The following is a 9632-nucleotide window of genomic DNA, read 5'->3' as shown; positions in this document are numbered from 1 at the left end:
GGCTGTGTTGTAAGTAGCTTGCTTACCAACCACATGGTTCTGGGTTCAGTCCCACTGCTTGGCACCTTGGGTAAGTGTCTTCAACTATAGCCTCGGGTCGGCCAAAGCCTTGAGAGTGGATTTGGTAGACGGAAACTGAAAGAAGCCCGTCGTTTATGTATATATATATGTATGTGTGTGTATATGTTAGTGTGTCTGTGGTTATCTCCCCCCACCCAACATCACTTGACAACCGATGCTGGTGTGTTTACGTCTCCGTAACTTAGCGGTTTGTCTAAAGAGACCGATAGAATAAGTACTAGGCTTACAAAGAATAAGTCCTGGGGGTCGATTTCCTCGACTAAAGGCGGTGTATATATATATACCTTGATCGAGATATTCATACCTGCTCACCTCTTCTATTTCATCTCCTCCGACTGTTAGGTTACCGATTGCTACCCCATCAGACCTTATGTACTTGGTTGATCTTCAGGCCGACCGCCCACCGCCAAATCCCTGAAATCCAGTTTCTCCAGCATGGTCTGTTACTCATCGGTGCTCTCTGCTTTCAGCGCTATGTCATCAGCAAATCTTAGATGTGTATGACCATCTCGAGACATGCCGTGAAGTGATTGTGAAGCGAGAGATGGAGAATGAGATCTCGTGAAGTGTAAGAACAGGACAGAGAGCGCTCAACTCGGTGAAGGATTTGACTGGGAAGCTCACGCTCATCTCTCCAACAGCACAGTCTTACCCGCAACGCTATACGCATGTGAGACTTGGGCCTTGACGAAGAGAGAAGAACATCTGCTTACAGTGCAGAGAGTCATAGAAATGTCGATGCTGGGAATCTCGCTGAGTGATCACATCCGGAATGAGGAGATCAGGGATAGAACTGGAGTGAAGGACGTCGTCGTAGAATATCACCACGCAAAGCTACGATAGGCGTGTCAGTGTAACAAGGTTCAGAGAAGATCGGTGGACCCGTGCAGTTGTCGAGTGGTACCTGTGCGAGCGGAAGAGACCACCAAGAAGACCTCAATTCAGCTGGGAAGGGGATTGAGGAAAAAATGTCTGGAGCAACGTGGAGAAGATTGCCGAGAGCACGAGGGGAATGGAACAAATGTTGTGGCCAGTGGAGCCGACTCAGCACCAGATAACCTGGCCGATCCAGGTGATCCAGGTGACACACATACACGGATACCGACACACACACTGCACTGGAGCGGTACCTCCCTCTCTCGTGAGCAACTCACCAACTTTATTGCTTTCGTTTCCTTGAGTTCACCTCTGTGATCTCTGACACTTGTGTCAGCTTTCTTGATATCTTTCATTCTGTTGCTCCCCTTGCCTACCCTTTCAATGCTTCCACCTTTTTCAAACATACTGGCTTCCACATCTACCTCAACTTTTCGTCCTCCCACACCAAACGTTCTATTCCCAATTTCTCAATCTCCGACCTCTGTGCGTCCGCGATCAGGATTTTGTGACTCACACTCAATATCTGGCTCTCCAGTTCGCTCATCCCGGATACCCCTCTACACTTGTACAGGTCACCCTTGCCAGTGGCCGCCAAGTTGATTGCACTTCATCCCTTTCTCCTTCCGTTCACCGGTCTCCCAACCGCCTCCTCTTTCCCCTCATTTTCCACCCCTCCATCTTGCCCCGTCGTCAGAAAATCCTACTGGCCTTCTGCTGTCACCAAGTCCGATCACACCATCTTCCCTGTTTTTCCCAACACATCCTTGCCTTCCTTCAAATGCGTCCGTAACCTAAGCGACTTACTGGTTCATAACTCTCTTCTAAAACGAAATGATAAATACATACACACATACATACCTACATATACACACACACACACACACACGCACACCCCACACCCCCACACACACAGATAATACATATGCATGAATGTATGAATGTATATATGCATGGATGGATGAAAATGGCATTATGTAAAAAGGCAATACTGCTCAGTTATTCAAGCATAACCTGTTCGACGGATTAAGATGCCCCAGGAGGGTGAAAAAACAGTAGGGCAGTAGAACAGCTCTCCTGGGACGCCTAAGCCGCGGTAATCAGCAAGTGTGAGGGGGGGGGGAGTTATTTAAAGCAGTGGAAAAAAAGCGGAAGGCAGTGGAGAGGAGACATAACATGTAAGGGAGGAATAAAAAGAAAAGAAGAGATGTTCATTAAGCAATGCAAACGACCTCAACAGAACAAGCCTCAATTGTTACCTATTGTATATCAATGCCACACAGGCTTAAGAATGTATATATATGTGTGTATATATATTATGCAAATGTGGGTGGGTGTGTATGCATACTTATATATACATATATATATATATGTGTATACGTATACGTATACATACATATATATATATAATTTATATATATATATATATATATATATATATATATATATATATATATATATACACGCATATTTATATGTACATATGTATACGTATGTATCTATATATATATATACATATATACACACATACATAATACATATAAATATATATGCATACACATATATATATGTGTGTGTGTGTGTGTGTTTTTGTCTATGTATGCATATATGTATGTATATACAAAGTGAGAATATATATGCATATATGTATATATATATATATATATATATATATTGAAATAGAGAGAGCGAGAGAGTGAGTAAGAGAGAGAGCAAGAGAGTGAACGAGAGAGAAAGATAGACAACTAGACAGGCGCACTAACAGAGAGAAATATTCATATATATATTTATATGTATATGTATATATATGTATGTATAGATATATATATACATATATATACACATATGTTTTTTTTAAATGTGTAGGTGCGTGTTTGTGTATCTATGTATGTATGTATAGATAGATAGATAGATAGAAAGATAAATAGATAGATAGATAGATAGATAGATAAATAGATAGATAGATAGATAGATAGATAGATAGATAGATGTGTATGTACATATATATATGTGTGTGTGTGTGTGTGTGTGTGTGTGTGTGTGTATTAGAGTTCTCTATTGTTCCATGGTAACCATTATCTCAATGCTTGCGCTGACTGGTAAGAGGGGTGTAGGAGGTGCTCAGTTGACACTTCAAGAAGGATCGTTTTGTCAATATGGTAACGTCATTATTAGAGCAATGTTCTGAACTTCCGGTAATTCTATTGAAAAGCTGTAAATTATTTACAACTGGTGCATTAATCGGAATATATTTTATATTACTACTGTTTTGACTGATCAAGTTTATTTTCCCAACCTAATATAGATATTATTATTATTATTATTATTATTATTATTATTATTATTATTATTATTATTATTACTGAGTGAGAGAGAAGTGCATGCCTTCAAAGTCACATTGGGGTAACATATACTACCCGTGTGATAAGGGCACACCAGGCACATGCATCACAGCCATATGTGCGCAGCATAGTGGTTTCCTATTAAGATAAACAGCACATGACCTTGCAGGCGGAGCCCAGTTAGAATTTTCTTCAGTTAGAGTAGCCCATCCTGCTCAAAAGGTCCCTGAATAAGTGTTGTTTAGGATGTTGAACAAAACACCCATAGTTCCAAAGGTGGATTATCCAAACCCGAAAGAATTCCTCTCAGCACATGGCTTTGATGCTCCCGCACTACTTCTGCTTGTGATCAGAAATGCACATATCGTCAGCGACTAAGACATGCTCAAATGGTTATGGTCAAGCAATTGACAAGCAAATCTGTGGTATTGAGCAGAATATTTGCTGTAGTCCATCTTTTATACCAAGACAACACAATTTATATGATAACACTTCCAATGAGTTAAGATCAAACGCCATGGGAGGCTCTGCCTGGTACTGCACCAGGGTATTTATTATTATTATTATTATTATTATTAGTAGTAGTAGTAGTAGTAGTAGTAGTAGTAGTAGTAGTAGTAGTAGTAGTAGTAGTAGTATTTCGTACTATCGATAGTTCAATACCCGCAATACAGAAAAAGGAAGAAAAAAACAAGTCGATCGCCATTATTAAACAAGGTGTCTTTTTCAGAGTTTATGATCTTCAGTAGCATCTTAACTGGAAATAATTCCCTACCCATTTTCCTTAATTCTAATTTGTATAATTGTGGTTTCTATTGGAATATCACTGGTCTCCTAAATTTCTAACCTCTACTTTGGTGCTGGCATTTGAGAAGTTTATGAAGTGTTCTGAACTAATAATGTCTGAAATGAAGAAATTAGAAACCTACCTGAAAAAATGTGCTATATCTGGACATCTCATGAATGAACTTACGCTGTGTATTCATTGCTATTGTAAGACCAAAAACATCGTTAGTTTCTCGGATTCATTGTTATTGAGAACTGTCACATTGAAAAATTTTCAATATTTAATGTGACATTTCCTGATTAGTTCTTTTGTTCGATTTAATTATTAACAGCGAAGCCCATGCCAAAATACCAACTTCTTTGAACAGTTTTAGCGATATTTCTATAACAAGTTTTCACCTCTGCGGCAAATCTTTCGTCATAACGTCTTCACTTAGTGATAGCCAAATTGTTACAAGAATTGTTACAAGATAATACTGTTGTTAAAAGATAATTCTATATTTGCATACACACGCACACAGTATGCACATTGTTCTTCACTGCTCAGTCTTTCTTTGACTCTCAGCTGTACCAGTGCCAATAATCCTTGACTTTCTCGAGAGAGATAGCCTTTTGTTACGTATCTAGGGGTTCCAACCGGTAAGCTATCTTACCACGTGGTGAATTATTTTGGAAGCTATGACAGAATGTCTTCTCTACTTAGTTTTCTGTAGTCTCCTCATTAATTTGCCAAACTATTTTAATCTTTTCCATCTTATTGGAGTGATAAGAATGCATGTTATATGGGTGTCTTATCATGATATCATTAGTATATACGGCAAACACAACATTTCAATAACTGTTGATCTTCATATCTCCTTATATTTTAGGTCTCGTGTTTCTGTTACGTAGATGGCAATTAGGGGTATAAAAGGGTTGTACAGTCTACCTCTAAGAAACTGACCGATATCCAGCCTGATTCAGATTGTGTTCCTTAATGTTTTATACATTCTGCGAATCATCTGATATCACAATGTAAAGAAACTCAAAATGTGTGTTAAGTTCTTCAGAATTATCCAGTGCAGTCATTTCTTTGCTCAGTCACAGAATCTTGCATCTTTTACCTAATCTTAAAATAATATACTATCAGTCCTACTCCGACTTCTTGGAAGTGGCTGACGAGTATTCTACCAACCGTTTTCACAGAAGTAGGGAATCTATGCTTCTACGCAATACAGCAGCGTACCGTTGTAGTAAACAAGGTCTCTCACTCTGGACACAATTACCTAGGGAGTCCTTGGAAAATGCTCAGTATGATTTTTACCTTATGACATTTCGTATGAACACTTTCACTCAAATGACTCCCAGTATCGGATGTTCACAGGACAGAGGATGCTAAAACTTTCTCGGTAACGTTGATCGCGAATAGTGAAAATACTTTACAAAAAATATTAACTAAAATTACTTGTCGATAAAATAACATACTTGGAAATACCGGTCTTGGTGTATCTGAAACACATCGGAAGAACTACAGCACAATAGATCACATATACGTTCTAACACAGCTTCGAGAACGAGCGAAAAGAATATCACATGCGTCTCTGATTCGCCTTCGTTTATTACAGAAAAGTCCATGATAGTATTGAGGTAAATGCAATACTGAAATCACAGCAGATGCAACGAATCGAGCATATCATATACAATGCATGCCAGGGACAGCCTCTCGGATTGTATCAACGATATAACTCTAGTGTCACTTCCATTAGGTCTTCAATTTGAAAAGGCATGAAACAAGGAGACCACTTCTTCATATCACTTCACCGTATGTATCCAAATAGTCATGAAAGACTTTGTTTGGAAAGGTAGCATCATCATCATCATCAAATAGCTACTCACACACTTCTGATTAGCAGATTACATCGTACTCATTGTAGAATCTTCAGCTAAGTTGCAAGTCATGCTGACAGAGATGTATATTCCGATTTTGAAATATACTACATGAAAAGAAAAAACATAGGACCAGAAAACGTAGCACAAGGTGCCTTAATAAGGAGAGGCGATGAAATTGAGAAGGTAAAAGAGTACGTTTACTTGGTACAGGCAGTAAATATATACGGAGATATGAATGCTGAAATTAAGCAAAGTAAGTCTTGTGTGGTAAGGATTTGCATCTATCAAAGACATGTTCAAAGCACGGACGGATAAGACCGTACGTACCAGTCTCTTCAATGCCGCAGTCCTACCAGTGCTCCTATACGCAAACTGAGACATGGACTACTACAAGAAAGGAAGAGCAACAAATAACTATACAGAAAGCCATGGAAAGATCCAAGCTTGGAATATCATTTTGGAGCACATCTGAATCGATTTGAGTGGAATGAACGATGTAATTGCGAAATACCGAAAACACACGTTCCTCTCGAACGAACTTGTTGTTTTGTGCAGTTGCCAAAAGGTATCCAAGGGGTCAGAACAGAATAGTCGGAAAATTTCCAGGAGAATGGACAGATGATATAATGAAAAAACTTCAGACCCGTTTGGAAGAGGAGAGCGCAGTGAAAACAAAGGAAGTACATTTTGTCAGATGTAAGACATTCCGATAGTCTAATAATAGAGTGACAAAGTGATGTGAGTATATTTGTATATATATGCTTAATACACGCATAATGTATGCCTGTGTTTGTATGTGTGTATGTAAGTGCGTGTGGTGTGTGTGTGTCCTTGTTTGTTCCCCAACCGTTTGACAACCGGTCTTGGTGTGGTTATGTCCTTCCATAAAAGAGATGGATAGAATAAATACTCAGCTTATTAATTAACCATAAATACTGGGTTCAAGTCATTCGACAAAAATCATGCAAGATAGTGCTCCAGCATAGCCGCAGTTTAATGAATGAAACGAGTAAAAGATAAAAGATTAAAGATATATTTGATCTACAATTCGAACTACCAAGTCAAGGTTCATTCACTTTAAGCTTCATCTTACATTTTTACTTTTATATAATGGTAAACAATTATGTTAATTATGTCGCTAAATCACAGATTAAAATAGAGACATTGATCTGGTATATTTTGTTTCAGGCATTTTATTGCGGCCAAGCTGGAGCACCACCTTGAAGAGTTTAGTCGAAGAAATTGACTCAAGCAATTTCTTCTAGAAGTCTGGTACTCGTTCTATCGGGTCTTTTGCCTAACTGGACATAAACAAACCAACACCACTTGCCAGGTGGCGGAGAGGGGTAGACATAATGACATATACATACATATATATATATATATATATACATATATATATATATATATGTTTACACACAGACGGTCGCACACACATATGATATATATATATATATATATATATATATATATATATATATATATATATATATATATATATATATATATATTGATGCTGATATATGACCGACTTCCACACAGTGTTTCCGTGTATCAAATTTACTCTGAAGGTGTTGGTCGGCGCGGCCCTATATTAGTGTCGCAAGGTGCCGCACAGTAGCAATGAACCTTGTCTGGAATGAATAATTTCTTACTTCTATATCAACATTTATAACTTTCATTTTCACAATAAATTATTATTTTTAATATTTCAATATTTCAAATACAAGGCACGGGTAGGTGGCATGGCAGAAACGGTGGAGACCTGGAGTAAATGCTTTCAGATATATTAGTGAGATCTTATTCTCCTTCTAAGTTCAAATCCTTCTGGGGTGAATATATAATCTCTGTTGAGGGTAACCTATTAGCATTGAAAGTTAATGCTATAAATTTTTGTGTTAAATTATTCCTTAGTTATCAGAAATATGGGAATGTATTTATACATTTGCATATATTCATTTACATATCTCATTTGGATACGTGCAATATAGTTTACATGTGAAACGATTACAAATAGTTAATGCATGCACATAACAAAGTGTCAGGTTGTAGAGAAATTACTTTCTGATTTTTAGTATGTATTTAAAAATTCACACATGATATTTAATGCTGAAAATTTAATCATCTTCATAATCCCCTTCATTTTCTATAACCTCTTCCCACTACTTGTAAATTTTTTAATGCCTAGTTTGAAGAACTCCCTGGAGTTTTAATTAAAATATATTTAATTCGCTTTCTCTATTTTCGATGCTAACCGTACATTTCCCGTCTAAATGGCTTTAACAAGATCTAAATAAATGGAAGTTTGATAGACGAAAGATCTGGAGAATACTGAGACTATAGCACTTTACTCCATCACAATGACACCAGGCCACTTTTAGCGACTTGTGCACTGTAAGGTTATACATTATTTTGATGAGAGTTTATTGCTATGATTTATTAAAGCAGGAAGTTTTCTATTTTTTAGTCATCTGACTGCGGCAATGCTGGAGCACCGCATTTAGTCGAAGAAATCGACCCCAGGGTTGTAAGCCTAGTACTTATTTTATCAGTCTCATTTGCCGAACTGCTAAGTTATGTGGACGTAAACACACCAACATCGAGTGTCAAGTGATGGTGGTGGGGCAAACACAAACACACAAACACACACACACTAACACAGACACACCCATATATATATATATATATATATATATATATATATATAATAGGGCTGCGGAATTTAAAGATTAATTAGTCGATTAATCGTTAATTTATTTTAACGGTTAAATTTTTATTAATCAGTTTCAAATTTAATTTTCTACCCCTCATTAATAAATGTGCCGGAAGTCAGGAAGCAATAGTAACTGCAGCAAAATGGCGGCAGAGAAGAATCGAGTTATGAAATATAAACCTTTATCAGGTCGATTACATGAATATTTTGGATTTAGATTGTTGACTAACGGTAATATCAAAATTCCTGATAACGTTTATTGCATCCATCTCGACAAATCGTTCGCATACCATGGATCTAACCCAACGCTTACTTACTACCTTCAACTGAATTTTAATTGAAATATAAACCTGTTAATAAACGCAACTGCACACACTTTTATGTTTTAATCGAAATTAACTATTAATTAATCATTACTTTCTCAAAAGTTAATTATTAAAATTAAATTAATCATTACCAGCCCTAATATATATATACGGCGGTCTTCTTTCAGTTTCCGTCTACCATATCCACTCACAAGGCTTTATCGCCCCAAGGCTATAGTAGAATACACTTGCCCAAGGTTCCATGCAGTAGGACTGAACCCGGAACCATGTGGTTAGGAAGCAAACTTCTTACCACACAGCCACACCAACGCCTATAATGAATATTTCAATATCTCAAGAAATAGACACTAAAACTTCTTTAATGTAACTCGTGCATGTGATGGGATTCTTTTTATTTGGGCTCAGTGCGGCGCTTAATGTTGCTTTAAAGAATAAGGCGGTGAGCTGGCAGAATCGTTAATACGATGGACAAAATGCCGAGGTGGACTTTGTCTTTCATCACATTCGAGGTCGTTAAAACAAACACCAACTGAGTAATGGAAAACGATGTAATTGACTTCACCCCTCCCTCGATATTGCTGACATTGTGTCAAAATTTGAAGCCAATATTAGTCTTGGAATGGCGGCTAGCTGGGCGAA

The sequence above is a fragment of the Octopus bimaculoides genome, chromosome 15 (assembly GCF_001194135.2).
Source record: "Octopus bimaculoides isolate UCB-OBI-ISO-001 chromosome 15, ASM119413v2, whole genome shotgun sequence".
NCBI lineage: Eukaryota > Metazoa > Mollusca > Cephalopoda > Octopoda > Octopodidae > Octopus > Octopus bimaculoides.
Note: the sequence above shows the minus strand (reverse complement) of the source record.